This window comes from Microtus pennsylvanicus, chromosome 18 (assembly GCF_037038515.1).
Source record: "Microtus pennsylvanicus isolate mMicPen1 chromosome 18, mMicPen1.hap1, whole genome shotgun sequence".
Lineage (NCBI taxonomy): Eukaryota > Metazoa > Chordata > Mammalia > Rodentia > Cricetidae > Microtus > Microtus pennsylvanicus.
The window spans coordinates 32,144,499-32,163,946 of NC_134596.1; the positions used below are offsets into that span (position 1 = coordinate 32,144,499).

Here is a 19,448-nt window from a genome sequence, read left to right on the forward strand (position 1 = left end):
GTTTTAGAGAGAAGTATGTTCCAATAATGTTAAAACAGTAATCAACAAAGCTGGGCTTTGGGTTACACGTGTGGTCTTATTCCATTCTTGGATTATTTCTGGGACTCACACAAAAGACTTTTGTTTACAGTGACGATACCTACCTTTTAGCATCCCTGTGATCTAGAGTTTGACTTTATCCACTGTAATCCTGTCATTTCCCTCAGGAATTCTCCAGTAACTTATTTACATTTTTTAAAAAGTATTACATTTATTTGGTATGTGAACACACACAAGACTCTTAGCGAAGTCAGAGGGAGTCAGTTCACTTCTACCATGTGGGTCCTGGGAAACAAACCCAGATCATCAGCCTTGGCAGGAAGCACCAACACCATCTAGCCCCTCATTTACATTTCTCAGCAACCCTTTGAAGTTCATAGCTCTGAAACCCACAAAGTCACATATATGACTACTGTGAACACAATAAAGCACAGCTCTACCTCGAGAAGCTCGTACATACACTTGGGTGTGCCGTGTACGTTCCCTCAATGTCTCTCTTTCTAACCCCTGCACTTAAAACCACATTTATGAAACATCCTTTTAATAAGCTCCATGTTGGGTTCATATTTGTCCACTCTGATATTTCCTATTGTAGTCAAGGATTCAGTTTATCTGAATGGAGGTGTATGAAAAGAATTCAGACTGCTATAGGCAGGAGCATAGAACTGTGTCTACCTCTGCCACCACTGGCAGGTCTAGTAAAGCAGCATTTAAATTTTCAGTGCTGCTTCAGGTACATGGTCTTATATTTTATGAATGCCAAAAAAAAGTATTTCTAAATGTTCTTAAAAATTAAAAAGTAAAAAGAAAATTAAGACTCTACTTCCTGGGACTGGAGATAGGGCTCAGAGGTTAAGAGCACATGAGGGACCAAGCTCAATTCTCAGCACTCACATGGCAGATACAGGAGAAGTGATGGCCTCTTCTGACCTCAAAGGCAGGTTTGCACCTGCTGCATAGACATGTATTTGAGCAAAACACTCATACACATAAATACACAATAAGACTCTGCTGCCCAAAGAGATACAATTCCTAGTATTAAAAATCACAATACCCACCACCTGCTACTTGTCACTTTTTGTTCCCATGCTCCAGTTTCAGAAGTTCTAGCTAGTAGCAGGGAACAGATCTCTCTCCAATACAACTCTCTTAATACCTTTCTCCTGGTTCTTTTCTGTGGTGGGGGAGGGGAGTTGAGGGAGATGTTAAGTTGGGGGTGTAGCCCCAGCCCCTGGCCTGAGCAAACCAAATCAAAATGCCCATCGTTTTATTAAGTAAGATGCTCTCGGGTGGCCGAGTGCATGCATGGCGGGGAGACAGGACAGCAAGGAGCCCATGCAGACCCGAAAACCACGTGTTCCTCCTCTAGGAGGCCCCTTAAATACCCTGTGGGACTGGTCCTGATCCCCCACTCCCAGGGAGGGGTCAGAACCTTGCATGCTGGGATTTGGAGTCCAGAGCAAAGCAGCTCTCAGGCCAGGGGCTGGGGCTATGCCCCCAACTTAACAAGAGGGTCTCACACTACATAACATTAGTACCAGAATTACAGGCGTGTCTCCACGCCTGGCTATCTGGGTTTTCTCTACTAAACTGTCTACTGGAAATTCACTTAGGTAACTTCCTGCCTCTGCCAGTAAAAAGACAATGGGGTAGTACAGACTAAATAAACTGCCAGTGAGCTCACAGCAAGACAAGGTAAGAACAGAAGAGGACTTCCAATGTTTTGTCTGCACTGTCCCCTCCAATCTTCACAATGTCCTTGGGAGGTAGAAACAGATGAGGAAATTAGAGAAATCATGGAACTGGCTCAAGTCACACTGCTGGCAAGTATTAGTCTGTTTTCTGTCCCTGTAACAAAATACACGAACATTTATAAAGAGGTTACTTAGCTTGTTGTTTTGAGTCTGACAGTCCAAGACTGGGTAGCCCCAGAGGTTTGACCTCTAGTGAGGGCCTCATGGCAGAGGACATACCACTGGGCAGGAGTCACGCAGAAGAACACATGATGAGACAGGAAGCCAGATTATGAAGCCATGCCTCTCTTTTATAAATATCATTCTCAGAGGAATTCACTCCTGTGGACCAATTTATTCTCTTCTGACCCAATTACTTTGTACAAATCCTTTACTACTAAAAGAATCTAACACTTCTCAGTATTGGTACATTTAAGCTTCTCTCCTCTGTAGGACTCAAGCAATAGCCAAACCACTGTAGGGGTAAAGCAATGATCTGAACCAAGAAATTCCATCTAAAAGGCCAAGCAAGTGCAGAATGAGACATGGATTCTGATACACGAGTCAAGGTCACTAATCAATCATTTCAAGAGGCATTTCCATGAAGATCAAGTATTAAGTATATCTGGGTTGAGAATACAAAACACACACACACACACACACACACACACACTTTAAAGAATGTGTATACACACAAGTACCTGGTTCTAATTCTTGTTCTAAGAGTAATAGATATGCAACCTGGAAAAGTTCCAGAGCTACATATTTGAATAAGGAACGGCCACTAGTATCAGAAAGATAAGAAAGCTAGCAAATCACAAAACCATATGAAAAACAAAAGCAGACCAAACAAACAGTAAACCTAACCAAGGAAGGGAAGCTACAGAACAGTGACTTGCTATGTCACAAGAGGGGATTGCTTTGTTTATGACGTTGCCTGGTTAGTATTTTATAACAGGACGAATATTCTGGGTTAAAGAAAATAGATTCAACTTAGTGTGAGCAAAGCCACAGTGGCCTACTATCCCTGATGTATAATACCTACAGGCTGGATTCGAGAAGGACAGTAGAATAATAAAACACAGTTCCAGCATTTACACAGATGTCAAGGTCTAGAGCCCAAACTAGTCTAAAGGAGACTAGGGAGAAAGAATGTATTTAATTCCTTGACCAAAACATAATATACACACAACTGTTTGACACATGAAGACAAATAGATAAAAAGCTAAAGACAATGGAGGGCCTCTAAGAAAATCCTTCAAATGTTAGGGTATAAAGGAATCTAAACATGTGCTATCCAATGAGTATCAATGAGCCACATGGAGTTTTCCAGCCTTTTAATTTCACTTAATTTAAATTTAAAAATTTACCATTACCTACCATGTTAAACAGAACTGGCCTACTGTACATGTCAAGAGAATTTCCTTACCCAGGAGGAATGTGTATTTCTCATCATGAAAGAAATGAAGATGAAGGTACAGGTATTTGTGATTAGGAGGCAGAAACAGGAAGCTGAGAAAATCTCATGACAATCTGGATGGTAACTATGAGATGAAATGCTATGGAAGTCCAAGTCCTGTAAAGCGACAACAGTTTAAACCAACCACACAGTTAGATGGGAAAAGGCTATTATTACCTAAAAGGACATCCAAGAAGGGGTTGTAAATTATAAAGTTCATACGGAAACTTCTATTTATTCTTTGGCCATCTCAAACATGTATACATACCTTTTGGTTAGAACGTCCGTCCCCACGTCTCTGGTCCCTGTTTTATTCCCATATTTACATCCTCATTCCCAATACATCTCTCTGCTACTTTCAGATCAGTGGTAAAAAAAATAAATTATGATAAAAGATATTGTTGGGATCTTTGACAAAGCTGAATACAGACACAAGATTATGTCATACTATCCCCAAACATCAACTCCTGGAATCTGGTGGTTTAATCTCTGTTAAGGAAGTACAAAGTCCTTGGGGTCCATGTCTCCAGCTTGCTGACACACAATTCTCATGTACACACACACTGAGTATAGCACAGCAAGTCAAACTGGAATGGACGACAGAATGTAAGGGCAGAGTAGGGTCAGCAGAGCTACTGATCGTTTCACACAACTTCTGCATAAAAGCCTGAAATAAAGCCAGGAGGCACAGGCAGACAGACCTATGTGAGTTTGAGGCCAGTCTAGAGAGCCAGTTCCAGGATAGCCAGGGCTGTTAGAGAAACCCTGTCTCAAAACAGAACCAAAAAAGTTTAAAATAAAATAAAAACAAAGTTTTACCTTGAATAAAATATTTTAAAATTGCAGAAAAATGGTAGCTGTGTCAAAAAACACAAATATAATGTGCTTTTTTCTTCTGGTAGCTGAGGTTCAGAAGCAGAGTAGATGGAAAAACTGATCACCAGCTTTATAAGCCTTGAGTATTGGGAAGGAAGAAATGTGATTCAAGAGAGAATCAGAGGCTAAAGGAAAAGATGAGACAAGAAATTGAGTCTTGGTAGAATGAGAACTGGAAAGACTATATCCACATAGAGGTAGGGTATTAGCATTAACTATGAACAACTATAAACATTATTAATAGTTAGAAAATGCGAATTGGCATCAGTGAGGTATCTGCTCTATATCCACAGGATGATTAAAAATTTCAATCTGATCATACCAAGTACTATGAGAGGAAACAATTTCAAAGTATTACTAATACAAGTGAAAGACAAACTGTTTAACAGTTTCTTACTGAGTTATTATACACATGACAAAGCATTTCCACTTATATAAAAAACAAAGAACAAGCCATACACATAAAGATTTAATACAAGTAGCTAAAGAGAATGCTTTCCACACTGCGGCTCACAACCATGTACAACTCCAGTTTCAGGGAATGCGATGCTATCTTCCGACCTCCTCAGGCAACAGGCATACACGTGGGTGCACATACATGCAAGGAAAACACTCATGCACCAACTCAAAGAGAATTAAAAGGACAGGTTCAGGGGCAGGCTAGTCACATAACTAGTGGTAGGGAACTTCCCTAGAAGGTTCAAAGCCCTCTGGTTACATTCTCAGCCCTGTAAAAACAGAGCAAATGTGACTGGGGGTTCAGTAGGAGCTGCTATCACGGAACCAATCCTCCTAAGCAGTTCTCACTACTCTGTAAAGAAAGAAGCTTTCACAGCTCAGTGTGGCTCACACTCACACCATTCTGTCACCCCAGTTCCCTAGGAGCCTCTTCCCTTGCCAAGAACTGCTTGACTGAGGCCAAGCTACTGGACAAGTAGAATATAGGTAGCATCTGCTAACCAGCATGACTTTGGTTGCAAAAAGCTAAAACAAGCTTTTTTTCCTAACACAATATTTTTTCTCCATTTGACGACTTTTTGGTCACATCATTAAAGGTGAATTATGCTTTTGATTTATAACTGAAATTTTAAAAAGGAGGAGGCTCTCTGCTACAATGCAGTAGCAAATATATATAACAAATCATTAAGGCTTGTAGGTTACCCCTTTTCTAATTTCCTGGTCACCTTGGCTTAAAAATCATCAGTCTTCTCTGTTGAGATGCTACAGCAGTCACTTAAAACCACACTTTGGCATATTTAATTTTCTTAATAAAATATTTATTTTAAATCAGGAGGTGGTGGCACATGCCTTTAATTCCAGCACTTGGGAGGCAAAGGCAGGTGGATCTCTGTGAGTTCAAGGCCAGTCTGGTGTACAGGAGCTAGTTCCAGGGCAGGCTCCAAAGCTACAGAGAAACCCTGTCTCGAAAAGCCTACACACACATACACACACACAAAATGCTACAGCTACTGAATATATGCTATATACTTGAAGCAACTGGCTAAAAGGTTCTGCACTCCACATAAAATTCTTTCTAAATTACCTACGTTATATAACATGAAAATCTATTACAGCATAAATTGTCACATTGCTATAACACATATATTGCTATTTTTCACTATCAAAAACTAGCTAGACATTATTTTGGATATTAAATATGCTACCTTAAAATTCTTTACAGCAGTTTAGTAGTTTCTGTTTCACAAAAATTTAAGGTAAAAACAAACCCTTTAGTTTTCAAACAACCTATGAAATATTTACTCTACCTTTATTTCCAACGGTGATTAAGTATGTTAATACTTCTTTAAAGAAATTAAATCCTAGCTCATTACCCCTTTCTTCAAAACTAAGATGGAAAGCTGTATTTTGCTAGTTTTCAACGAAGGACCTTTTGCTTTAAACACATACATTGTAGGGTAGATAACAGAGGACAGTAAAAGGGAAAGAAATATTTGAAATGAAAATTAATCCGAGCCAATGATTTTTTTTTTATCTCACCATCCTTTTTATTGACATCATCTGTGGCAAAGTCTCATCTGATATAGAAGAACTGGTAAGCAGCCTCATCTGGCATGCAATATGGTTTACCCAGGAAGCCTGTTTGCCCTGTGCTCCCAAGCAGACACTTCACACACCTGGATGCAGGATAGACCTTTACCCAGGGCCCAGTCTATCAGCTACAGAAGCAATCATTAGCATTTCCACAGCTCAGATACAGCGCTTTCACACTCTGCCTAATCTTCCACTAACACAGCCTGGTCTCAAGCTTTTATTAAATGTGAGGAATTCAACAGTTTAGAAATTCAAAACAGGCCACATATGGAAAACTACCTTTACACTTTTCCTATGTCTCATTCTTTTTTCTTCTTATATCATGAAGATGCACACTAAAGTGTCATGTCTTTTTTTGGAAAGTTCCTCCAAAAAATGTCAAAAAATTGAGTCTGTCCTGAAGAGAACTGTAAACAGCTGGTTAAAGAATAAAGTAGAGTAGTGTGAGAAAAAAAAGCAGTAAAAATCTAGACAAGTACTCTTCTTACACTCAAGTTTAGAAAGACACACTCAGCAAGGCATGGTGTCATCTGTAACCACTGCTCCAAGTTCAAAGACACCCGGGTTACAATGAGACCCTATCTCAAAACGGAACATAGCTTAGCAGTGGGAAAGGACTTTGGTTTCAATCTCATTGTGTTAGCTACACACGAAGGCAATTTTGGACAAATTAGCTAGCCTTTCTAAATGTCCCATGACTTATAAGGTTGTTTAGAGACTACCAGAGAGAATGCTTAGTCCAGAATGACTAATTAATTTACTAATGACTAATTACTACCCCTAGGTAGTTACAGCTCCAGAGGCAGGAGTCCCCAGCTAGACAACACTGTACAGTCAACATTCTCTCTGCAAAGAATGGGGCAGAGGTCAGCGAGGTAGCTGTTCTAATAATTTTAAGCAAAAATCAGTGTGGCTCATGCTAAGGAGGTGAGGAAATGAAATGGACAGATCCTAGATATAACTACTGATTTAGAGTTAAAACTTTGTGGTTACCTGGGGAACAGAAATCATCAGAATGACACCCAAGTCCGAACCCCCTGATCCCCCCATCCCCCACCCACAGTTTGGTAAGCAGGATGACTACAGGTCTCAAGTACCACACCCATGCACACACAGGCACACTCAGGTGCCTGCGTCCGTGTCCCCCCACCCACGTTAAAGAATCCAGTCCTGGAACCAATAACAGTAAGGACACATGGCTGGAATGAGGAAAGGGTTAAGAATCCTATCGAGTTCTATTACACACTTACAAAGGACACAAAGGTTTACAAATAGGAGCACAGATAGTGTCACTGAACTCATGAGAAGGTTTTCAAAGCTGTCAAGAGTACTAAATGTTACTGAGGAAATCAGTGCAGGACAAAAATCCATGAAGGGAAGAGATCCAGGTGCCTGCACAGGGCAGAACTGAAATGTACAAAGATGGATCTGCTCTCATCTTCCCCACACCACTAACCACAACCTGCTTCAAGTGAACATCCAAACCAAGAAGACCAAATTCACCCAACAGAGTCAGATTATCAGCTCATAAATGAGTACTTCCTATGTTACCAATAGAAGTCACCTCATAAAACACGTAGAAGCCAATACAGGTCAGATATTTCAAAACTCTAAAATCTGTTATTATACAGAACAAAGAAACCTCATAAAAATCAAGCTTCAAGGTTGCCTCAAGTTTTATCAACTTACTGCCCATTAAAATTTTTCCTCATATGAGCCATGTGATGGTGGCTTTAATCGCAGCACTCAGCAGGCAGAGACAGGCGGATCTTTGTGAGTTTGAAGTCAGCCTGGTCTACAGAGCTAGTTGCAGGACAGACAGACTCCTTAGCTACTGAGAAATCCTGTCTTGAAAATAAACAAAACAAAAAAACAAAAAAAATTTTCTCATATGACTGAGGGGGAAAAATCATTACATCCTACTGTTATCCGTGATAACAGCAGGGACTTTGATTGTTTCACTTCTCACATCTTTCCCCAACATCTAGGTAAATTTACAAATTCTCTTCTCCCTATACTCACAGACATTTACTCTTCCACTAAGCCAATGAACTGAGAGGACAGTTCCTACTTGTCAACCAGAGACCAATAGAGCAGAGAAGCAGGAGAGAAACTGGTCAGGGTAATCATTTCTCCAAGTGTTAGTGCTCCCCAGAGCACACAAACAGGTAAATCTTTACCTCAGTAACTATTAAAACTTAATCAACAGGCATCGCTTAAGTGGCTGCTACTAAAATTACTACGTATATAATTATTTTCATCTCTACTTGATGTGGTAAGGTTAAATTGTAAGAAAATCAGACATTTTTTTCTAAGAATAAGGGACATATTTATGATGGAAATACAAATAATTTATTTGTTTTCTTCTTTTCCAAATATGAAGAAATAAAAATGTCTGGAAAAGAAAACCATTCATCAACCATAACAAAAAAATTGGCATTAAACAGCCCCCCCCCCAAAAAAAAACTTCTACTGCCCTGGAAACAAACATCAAGACAAGCACAGCACTAACAGCTAGGAAAATAATGATACTAAGTCATCAGTAAATTATAAGAAAAATTTACAGGAAACAAACTCATTTACAATGCAAAATGAGATCAACTAAGTCAAGATTATATGTGCTCATTATGAGTAACAAAACAGTCCATGCTTATCATTATCCCTATTAAAAGTTAGTAATTTCAAATTTTGCCTTAAAACAACTGTCAAATTTATTCTGCAACATCAGTCCACCAGCTCTAACTCAGCTACAGCCTATCACACCTAGAGACCAGTTCCTGACAGCACGGATCAGCACTCTTGGAAAACAAAGCCTGTCCCTAAGCACAGACATGGGTGGAAACACTGTGTATAACTAAAAACCTGCAAATACTGGCAAAGTATTGATATTTTAAAACACAGAACTATATAAATTTTGCCTTTTAGTACAGAAACACAATTAACAATGGCTGTTTAATTATTACATGTTCAGAAAGAGGTAACAAGTGCTCTCACTGGGACTCTCTAAAAAAAGTTCCTGATATATTTTCTTTGGAAAAAACATGTTTGTTATGGTATAAGCCTACAGAAGCAGCACATACTCAGGAGAGCTGGCTTCAACAAAGCCAGTGTAAAATGTTAAGCCCTGAACATGCTGAGCGCAATCGCATAATAAATAAATAAAACAGCCAACAGACACACAATTGCTTACTAAAGTGGGTAAGCTAATTTTAATAACCAGAAAATGCATTTAGATCCATCTGTATCTTGGAAAATGAAGTTTAAGATAGAATATTTGTTTAGACAAAAACTAATCAACAATGCGGAGCTCAAAAGGTACAAAGTTAACAGAAAATTAAGGGGTTATTCTCAGGGAACTCTGAAGCTGCCCTGTGGGCAGCGATAGAAAAGGGGAAAATCTTCCTGGAAAGCAACCTAGCCAGTGAGGGTTGACATCCTCTTATCTAGGTAAGCCTATTCAACAGGCGACTTTTTTCCTGAATAAATTAGTATTTTGCAAAAAGTACTATAGTAGATACAGACAGTCACTGCAATACCATTTAAAATAATGAAAAATGAAGAACAACCTAAAGATGAAAAACTAAAACTAGATCAGTTGCGAGGACTAAACAACTACCAGAAGTAAGGCTGTTTTAACACAAGACGTCCAATGCACAATTTTACAACTATTGTAAAATGCAGAAATATAAGCTACAGATGTAGAGGGAAAAAGAGGCCATGCAATTGTACTGTGAGCACGCATGTGACTTACTGACTGTACTACAGTATTGTTTAAGCAATAGTCACAGGAGAAAAGCATTCATTTTAAATGCTTCGAGTGCTCTGGAACAATCAGACAGCAAACACAAACACACACACACACACACACACACACACACACACACACACACACACACTGGCTGGGAGGGCTGGGCTGGCAACTGTGTTGATATGAAAAGGAACTTTTTATACCTCGATTCCTGAGAGCAAAGGGCACAAGAGAAAAAAAAAATACTGACGCATACTTGCAATTACTTAGGTAAAAAAATGTTAACAGATCCATACTTTTTTCAAGTTTTGGTAGCCCACATATAGCTATTAAAAATATAAACCCACTTTTTCCTGTTTTAAAGAGATAACCACTATCTTTGCCTTTCAAAAAAATGAATTCTAAAGAAAGCAGTTTTATTTTGTTATATGTACTATCTATCTATCAATAACGTTTGTACCGAGATACTAAAAATGTCAACATATTCCTAAATTTAAAATACACTGGAGTTAAAGGGGGAGTGGTACACTAAGAGGAAAAAAAAATCAAACAGTAGCATTTCTATTTTTTAAAAAGAACAAATTTCTCATTCTTTTAGCAAGTTAACAGTTTACATTTAAAGAAAATGATATCAAACAGACCTCAAGATGTCATATATAAAAACTGACAAATGGCTGCTTCAATACCCGATTCAAGAGAAAAGCCTGCTAGTAAGGATGATTTTGACTGAAAGGTTTTTAATGGCAGTTGCATTCTAAAATAAAAATAATAATAATAATAATAAAGTCAGGCTTTGAGCACCTATTTCCTGTTCAAACAGCCCTTTTGTTCTGCTTCCCTGCTTAATTTTAATGTTCAGTTTGCATCAGAAAATACAAACAATGACAAAGCCTAGTATACAGAAAAGCATAAAGAAGCAAAAGTATAAAATATAAGATCATTAAAAGATTAGAACAAAAATCCTACCAACAAAACCTCCACAATTTTCTGTTTGCTTCACCTCAGATTAACTTCACTTGGAGCTGAACTCCAAAGCAACCAAACCTGAATACCAAGCTCCACCTCCCGCAATGCTAGTGGCTGAAGAGCCAAACCTCCTCCCTGTTAGTGAGGCTGACAGCTGTGATTGGACGCGACTAATATCCATTATTTTAAAGAACTTTTCCTCGCTAGCAGGTTAGGTTAAACACACTAAACCCCTGGATAAGCTGGTTTCTTAAAGAAACAGGCTGCAATGTTTCAGTTTTCCCATCATAAGCGATTTGCTTTCTTTTGTCTGGGCTAAAGTACAATGAAAATTCACAGAAGCAACTTTCACTTCCTTGGTGAAAAGCTATGAAGATACATGCTTTTTAACATTAACAACGTGGCATTTTTACGAAGCCACGAGTGTAGTTATTCTTTTAACAGACTCTTTTAACAGAGTTCAGGTTTTTTTCAGAGTTCATATTTTATCTAAAAAATTTTAAACATCTACACAAAATCCATAGTAAAATCTCGCTAAGAACAAAGCAGTGTGTTCGCTAAGATTTAGTAAGGGGACCATTAACTTAAGAAAAAAAAAACAGCATTTAAAAAAACAAACCCTCAATGCTAGAGATTCATTTCTAAGCTAAACCCTAAATGCTAAACAGTGGCTTCTAAGCTATCTATCAAGTTCACTGACACAGTCTTGGTATCACAACACACTGAAATTCTTAATGAATTGCTATTTCCAGTTAAAACTGCTTATTCACTGCAAAAGGAGATCTAAAGACACAAGGTAATTTGTCTGATGGCACATTCAGAACAAAGTTAATTTGGTTACTTCACAGTGCAAAGGGCTCTAACCCAGAACCTCAACCATACTAGACAGCATCCTGCCATGACTTCCAGGTAGAAAGTTCAGGGAGGATTATGTCATTTTCCCCCCAGGTTTTTTTGTTTGTTTGAAATAGAGTTTGTACTCTATATAGCTGAGACTGTCCCACAACACACTATGCTGTCTTCTAAGCAAGAGGCTGCCTTAAGACTCCTAAGTGCTGAGAAGGAAGGAAATCATTATTACCAAATGTAAAGTGTATTCCCTTTAAACAATCCAAGAAACTGCGCAGGATGGTATTTTTCCTGGACTCTGACTTAGGAGAAAGGACCTGCTGTCACTTACAGCCGCATCCGCTGTATTTTATGCTTTAATCAGAACTGCGTACATTTTAGTAACTTACCCCAAACTTTGACGTTTTTGCATTACCTGATTGACTAGCATTTAAGATGTTTAGTAAGATGCACTTTTCAATTCTACCAATACTTTAATATATAAAATTAAGTCAAATTAGGATCTTCTGATTATTTTCTTTGCCTGTTTTATGAGACAAAGTGAAGCTGGCCTTGAAACCTCTACCTCCTGAGTTCCACTACTACAAGCGAGTGGCACCATGCTTGCTATTTATAGTGGGTTCTTAATATGTTTTCAATACCCTTATGGATTACAGAATTTTAGATTTAAAGTTTTCAAAGTTCAAAATCTCACAACAATCTTTCTCAGAAAAGAATTGTATGTTAGAACAGAAAGCCACCAAAATTGTGTTGAAGACAGAAGTCTTTTAACAAACTGAAAATTCACATAATTGCAACTAGACATGAATATGGAGCAATACCCTGTTGAAGCCCAAACAGCTGCATATTCTACTATGCCCTTTAAGTGGACAAACTGAAAGAGCCAATTCACAGAGGCCTCGGCCCAAGATCCCTTGCAACAACTCATTGCTTTGAATGCCCAGCACTTCTTGAGTCAAGTTCAGGTTTTCTTGCTAGTGTGTGATACTTGTGCAAAGCAACATTGGAAGACAAGAACCAGAGCAATTGGCAAAAAGAACACATCTAACTTAAAGTGCAGACTTGAGGAAGACAGATTGTGGATAACCAAAATGTTTACAACTTAGAGAAAAACAAAGTGAAAAACTGGCAAGTAGGATCAGATTGGTAAGATGGCTCAGTGGGTAAAGGCACCTGCATCTAAATGTGCCCACCAGAGTTCAACCCAACTCGATCCCTAGAACCCATGTGGTGGAAGGAAAGAACTGACTCCTGCCAAGTTGTCTTCTTCCTCCAGAAGTGCTCAAAGACATGAACTCAAAAGAACACACAAAAAAAATAAAAAATTAGCCTAATAAAAAATGGCAATAATATACTGGTAGACAGAGCACCGAAGAAACTGCTGCTCCGGGTGCAATTTCCCCTTCCAAGTGAATTATTTGTAAGGAATAGATACTAATCATGCTAACATAGCACTAACACTAAAACCAGTCTACTACCAAGACGAAAGGGGAGATGTGAGCCAACTGTGTTGGTACACGCCTGTAATCCCAACCCCAGGGAGGCTGAGGCAAGAGGATGACCACAAGTTTAAGGTCAGTCTGGAGTACATATCAAGAGGCCAGCTTTGACTACACTTTTCGAGATTCTCTCAAAAAGACAAAAACAAAAAGGGCAGTTGTGGACTTAGAGACCAAGAAGTGAAAGAACTTCCAGGAGATAATCATGATTTTAGGTGGCACATATTAAAATTACAGTATTTTATTCTTTTTCTAACAGTAGAAAAGAGCATCAAAATCAAGTGCCCAGAAGCAGTATCAAACCCAGGAAGTATGCACCTAAATTCCATGACAACATACTGTGTGGTAAGAACAAGGAGCCTGCATGACGCTGAGAAGCTCTGTATGTGAAACTGCAGAGGACAGACTGCATGTTCTTTATGGGAACCTAGGTTTCCCCCAAACAATTCACAAAACAGTAAGTCACTACTCAACAACTTGGCCGACCAGGTTTGATTAAAAAAAAAAAAAATTCCTGGATAGAGCTGGGGGATGGGGGTGGGGGTGTCGAGCAGTTGGAGAATGCTTGTCCACCACTACACACAAAGCCCTAGGATTGAACCCTAGAAGGGCGTGGGTATGACCTCCAGCACTGCACACAAGGCGTGCCAAAAAATCTAGCAATCAGTAGGTGGCTGCAGGAAGATCAGAAGTTCAAGGTCATCCTTGGCTATTAATACAGTGTTAGGCCTGCCCACCCCACAGAAGACACTGTCACAAAACAAAACAAAAAAATAGAAACAAAATCTAAAAAGAATAGCATCCATTGTTGTTTTTACAAAAGCAATTCATCCTGGCACTTTACCTGGAAAGAACAGGCGATGTGCAAAGTCACCAATGAAAAGACCACCCTGACTTCAGCACAACATGCTGGGACCAGCGAGAATAAGGTCTGAAATCAACTATCTATGGGGTAAGGGAAACAATTTTCAAAACATATTTCCCTGGCAGACACGCATTACCTCCAGCAGCCAGGGATGTGCTTTAGTTTGCCAGCCCTGGTGTGGCTTATCTTCTGACTGGGGGTGCAGGAGAATACAAAGCCTATGTGCTCAGAGGTTGGCCATGCCCATTCAATCACACACTGCACACAAAGTAAACATTAAGAAAATTAAAGACAGGCCAGGCAATGGTGGCACACACCTTTAATTCCAGCACTCTGGAGGCAGATCTCTGAGTTCGAGGACAGCCTGGTCTACAAGAGCTAGTTCCAGGACAGGCTCCAAAGCCACAGAGAAACCCTGCCTCAAAAAACCAAAAAAGAAAAAGAAAAAAAGAAAGGAAGAAAGGAAGGAAAAGAAAAGGAAAATTAAGACAAACTACAGATAGGAGAGAATTTATAATACAAGAGTCAGTAAGCTGCTCTGTTTAAGGTATGTAAATAGATTAAACAAAGTCACCAATAAGCACAAATTAAATGGGGATCAAAACAAAATGTAAGGAAAAGAAAGGCATTCATAATCCCATGTATTGTTGGGCTGTAGGCAAACAATACTGTTTAATAACAGGAGTACGAACAATACAAATATTCCACGGGTCTAGATCAAACTGCTAGATGGAGAAAAACATACTACAGATTGGTAAGGTTTTTTTCCTCCCTACTTTGTTGCCTAAACCAGAAAAAAAAATATTTTTTTCAACAATAATTTATTTTCTATCATCTAAAAAAAAGATGATTAAAAAAAATCATTTTAGGTGTTATGACAAAAGCCAAAGACTAGTTATTAGATAGCTATCAAAAGACTATCGTGGCCGGGCAGTGGTGGCGCACGCCTTTAATCCCAGCTCTAGGGAAGCAGAGGCAGGCGTATCTCTGTGAGTTCAAGGCCAGCCTGGTCTACAAGAGCTAGTTCCAGGACAGGAACCAAAAGCTACAGAGAAACCCTGTCTCGGGGAAAAGAAAAAAAAAAAAGACTATCGTGGTTTTTTTTTTTTTTTTCAGACAGGGTTTCTTGGTGTGACAGCCAAGACTCTCCCAGAATGAGCTTTGTGGACCAGGCTGGCCTTGAATTCAAAGAGGCTGAAAGGCAGGCGCCACCACACCCAGCTTTGTTTTGTTTTTTAGTCACTGATGCAAACAAAGCAATCTTACCACTTTTGAAAGCAGAAATTGAGCAGATAAGTCTCCTGTCACATGTCCTGCTCCTGGAGAGGACCCCACCTCCAGTTCCCAGTACCCACAATTGGGTGGCTCACAACTTCCTCCAGGGGATCTGATATCCCCTCTTCAGAATTCCAGGGGCACCTGCACTCACACATACACATAATTAGACAATGAAATAAATCTTCACAAAAGAATCTTGTATTTAAGTTAACCACCTCACCACACCTTCTGAACACTGCTTGGGTCTCTGAACATGGTCTCTACCTCTTTAGCAACTGTGTTAAGAGTAAGACCATGTCCAGATAAAAGTAACCAAAGCACACACGTCCAATTCTCTTTGAGTCAGAGTAAAACATTAAAATTGTAACTATAGGCCGGGCGATGGTGGCGCACGCCTTTAATCCCAGCACTCGGGAGGCAGAGGCAGGCGGATCTCTGTGAGTTCGAGACCAGCCTGGTCTACAGAGCTAGTTCCAGGACAGGCTCGAAAGCCACAGAGAAACCCTGTCTCGAAAAAAAAAATTGTAACTATATAATATACACCAATATCATTATTCAATATATACTTTTTTTTTTTGGACAGGTCTTTCTATGTAGCCCTGGCTGTTTTGGAACTCGCTATGTAGATGAGGCTGCCCTTGCCTGCCTAGGCCTTGAGTGCAGGGATTGAAGTCATGTGCCACCACACCTGACTACATATTATTTTTAAACTTTCATTCTTGTTTTAAAACAAATGTCAAGTTTGTATTTCAATTCTCACTTATTAGGCATGGCTATTTTAATTACAATAACACAGCCATTAGCCACATGATTCTAAATCAAGATTAATTTTTATTACTGCAAAAGACTTCATATCTCTCCTATCCAATATATGTCAATAACTACACATGGATACTGAGTTCCTAAAATGTGACTAATATAAACAAAGAACTGTTGTTTAATATCACACCATTTTAACTACTTAAACAGAAAGAAAAGGCTGGTGGTAGTTACCAAACCAAACACGTCACTGGTGGAAGAAACAGACATTAGAACCATGCTTGATTAATGGACTCCCATTGCTAACCGATTACAAAAGAACTGCGTACAACCAACAGAAAGATAAGGCCTATTTTGTAGTAATGGTAAAGAATTCTCGAGGAAATCACAAGGATGCAAAAACCTTATAGGTTGAGGTGGGGAGATGGGTACGTTTGAGGGGCTCAGGGGGGACAAAAGTAAAAAATCGTCCAAACAGACAATGCATTAGGAATGGTGAAGAAAAGCACCCAGGGTCAAAGAACACAGAGAACAGAGGTCTCCAAAGTCAGAGTTGAGCACGTCCCACTCTGCCCTCACTCAGCAGACCCCTGGTGTGCTTCCCCCGCACTAGCCACTCCTCCCCTGGGCGATTCCAGTAACTCCTCCTCACCTCAGACCACAACCACAGGACTAGCTTTAGGGAAGGCACGGCAGGATGACAGTGGATTCAAAAAGTACGCTTGACCTTAGGTTTAAAGATTTTGCCAGGTACAATGGCACACACTCAGTGCTCAAGAGGCTGAGGCAGGGGGATTGCAAGAGCAGCCAGGGGTCCACAGTGGGAAGCAATTCTCAAAAATGAAAGGGAAAAAAGGTTCCCCTAGGTTGGAGAAACTAAGAAACAACCAACGACCCAGGGTCAACTGTCAATCCTTAGAGATAGATACATGCTAAAAGCACCCAGTTAGCACTTACCATGTATTTCCAAACACTTTAAAATCTGAAAAGATGTCTGTGGCTTTAGTTGCCTCCCTTTCTTACACTTACAAACTCCACAAAAAAACAAGCACAACTTGGTTATTACTGTCTCCTCAACACTAACACAAAGGCTGGGTGAATCAGGTGCTCAGAGTACGGGAAGGAGAAAAACACAGCCAAGCGAACTTGCCAAACTCATTACATAGCAGGGCTCAAGGCAGGCCCAGGGAAAAGTACTTGCCCAGGGTCAGAGACCCAGCAACCAAGTTTTGGGAGTGAAGGGAGTATTAATACCAAACCACTGAATTAATCAGAATTAATTAAATTAATAAAGAGAATCAAGTATATATTCATTTCAGTATGTAAATAAAGGTGGTGGGTTTCGTTTTGTCAGTTTTTTTAAGACAGGGTTTCTCTATGTTAACGGTCTGTAGACCAGGCTGAGATCCACCTGCCTCTGCCCCCCAAGTGCTGGGATTAAAGGTGTGCGCCGCCACCTCCTGAGTGTTTTTATTATAGAGAAACAAGGGGGTTGTAGGTAAATTTACATTTATTTAGTGTTTGTGTGCAAAAGTATACATGATGATGTGAGGATGGAGGGTGCACGTGCCACAGGTATGTCTGGAGGCCAGAGGACACCTCTGACATTAGTTCTTTCCTTCTACCTGATGATGAACTCAGGTCACCAGACTTGGGCCTGACCCCAGTAATATTTTTGATAGAATTCTAATAACTGCTCAATCATCTAGTTATTTCAATTTACATTTATGTTAAAACACATCTCAGAGGAACACAAAAATACAGATAATGGAAAAAATGAAACTTTAAAGAACTAAGAGAGAAGCTGGAGAGATGACTGAGAAATCGAGAGTCAGTGCTGAACTTATAGATAAGTTTCCAGCATCCACACCCACCTTTAACTCCAGCTCCAGGGGAAGGCAAAGCCTCTGGCACTCATGTACACACTGCACCCCCCACAATTAAACAACAATAATAAAACTAAATATTGGAAGAGAATTAAAAGTTATCTTGGTAGGAGACTACTATAAATACAAAAGCAGTGTAAAGTTATAAAATATAACCGATGTGCTGGCAAGATGGCTCAGTGGGAAACTGCTTGCTATGTAAGCCTGATAGCCTGAATCCAAAGTTATATTCTGACTTCCATGTTTTGTTCCATGCATGCAAGCATTCACCTACCACCCATATCATATACACGGTAATAACTGAGATCCCAACACCCACATGAGAGAGCTTACAACCAACTATAACTCCAGCGTCAGGGGATCCAATATCCATTCCTGGACTACCAAGGGACCAGTGCTTCATGCATGTGTGTGTGGGCATGTGAGTACGTGTGCGCGTACACCCGCGCACAAACACACAACACACACAATTTTTAAACAAATCTTTAAAATATATTAACCAAGATATTTTAAAAATTCAAGGAGGGAAATAGGTTGGGAAAGAAGAGACAGGAGGATGGCCTGTAAGCAAATACAAGGCGAATGAAGAGCCAGGAAAAATATTTGCGACAGAGCAAAAGGCTGCTATCCGAGATAGATAAAAGGCTCCATAGGAAAGATCCTACAAGTATAAACCCTGAATCATGGCCAACCAGAATAGGACACACTACAAGTGAATGATGCACATAACCTCTGAAAGCACAAACTATCCTACAAAGAATCTCTCACAGTCACCACTGAGAGCACTATATATATATATTGGCTTTTTAAAAAATGTTTATTTATTTATTTATTATGTATACAACATTCTGTCTGTGTGTATGCCTGAAGGCCAGAAGAGGGAACCAGACTTCATTACAGATGATTGTGAGCCACCATGTGGTTGCTGGGAATTGAACTCAGGACCTTTGGAAGAGTAGGCAATGCTCTTAACCACTCCAGCCCTATATTGGCTTTTTGAGACTGGGTTTTTCGGTGGATCAGACTTAGCTATCCTGGAACTCACTCTGTTGATCAGGCTAGCCTTGAACTCAAAGAGATCCACCTTCCTCTGCCTCCCTAGTGCTGGGATTAAAGGCGTGCACCAGCACTGCCCACCTTGTGAAATATATTTTTATTTAACATAAGTCTCTTGTCATATGAGAAAATTTTAAATTACTTAACATGACTCTGATGTGAAATCTGCACTGGCACAACCACTGTATATAAAACACAGTAAAATTGAGTCTGAATTTTATCTCAAGGATTAAAGAGTCACTGAAGGACTTTGGGTCTGGGAGTACTCTAATCTATAAACGCATTTGGGACTGGCAAGTCGGCTAAAGTGGGTAAAAGTTCTTGCTGTACAAGCCTGATGACCTGAGTTAGATTCCAAGAACCCATGTAAACATGAAAGGGGA

General features: G+C 39.7%; 1 protein-coding gene across 10 annotated transcripts in view; it reads right to left on the reverse strand.

Annotated features, from left to right (window-relative positions):
* Zfand6 (zinc finger AN1-type containing 6) overlaps nt 1-19,448 on the reverse strand; it is a 65,086-nt gene that overhangs the window by 42,736 nt on the left and 2,902 nt on the right. For 2 of the 10 annotated variants that reach the window (XM_075952297.1, XM_075952294.1), the window contains exon 1: nt 10,874-10,959. The exons of 5 other annotated variants lie outside the window; for them this stretch is intronic. The gene's annotated coding sequence lies outside the window, so the exon portion shown is untranslated. Of the gene's footprint in view, nt 1-10,873; nt 10,960-19,448 lie in introns of those variants that run through there. 3 more of the 10 variants (XM_075952293.1, XM_075952290.1, XM_075952291.1) reach the window with 3 other exon arrangements.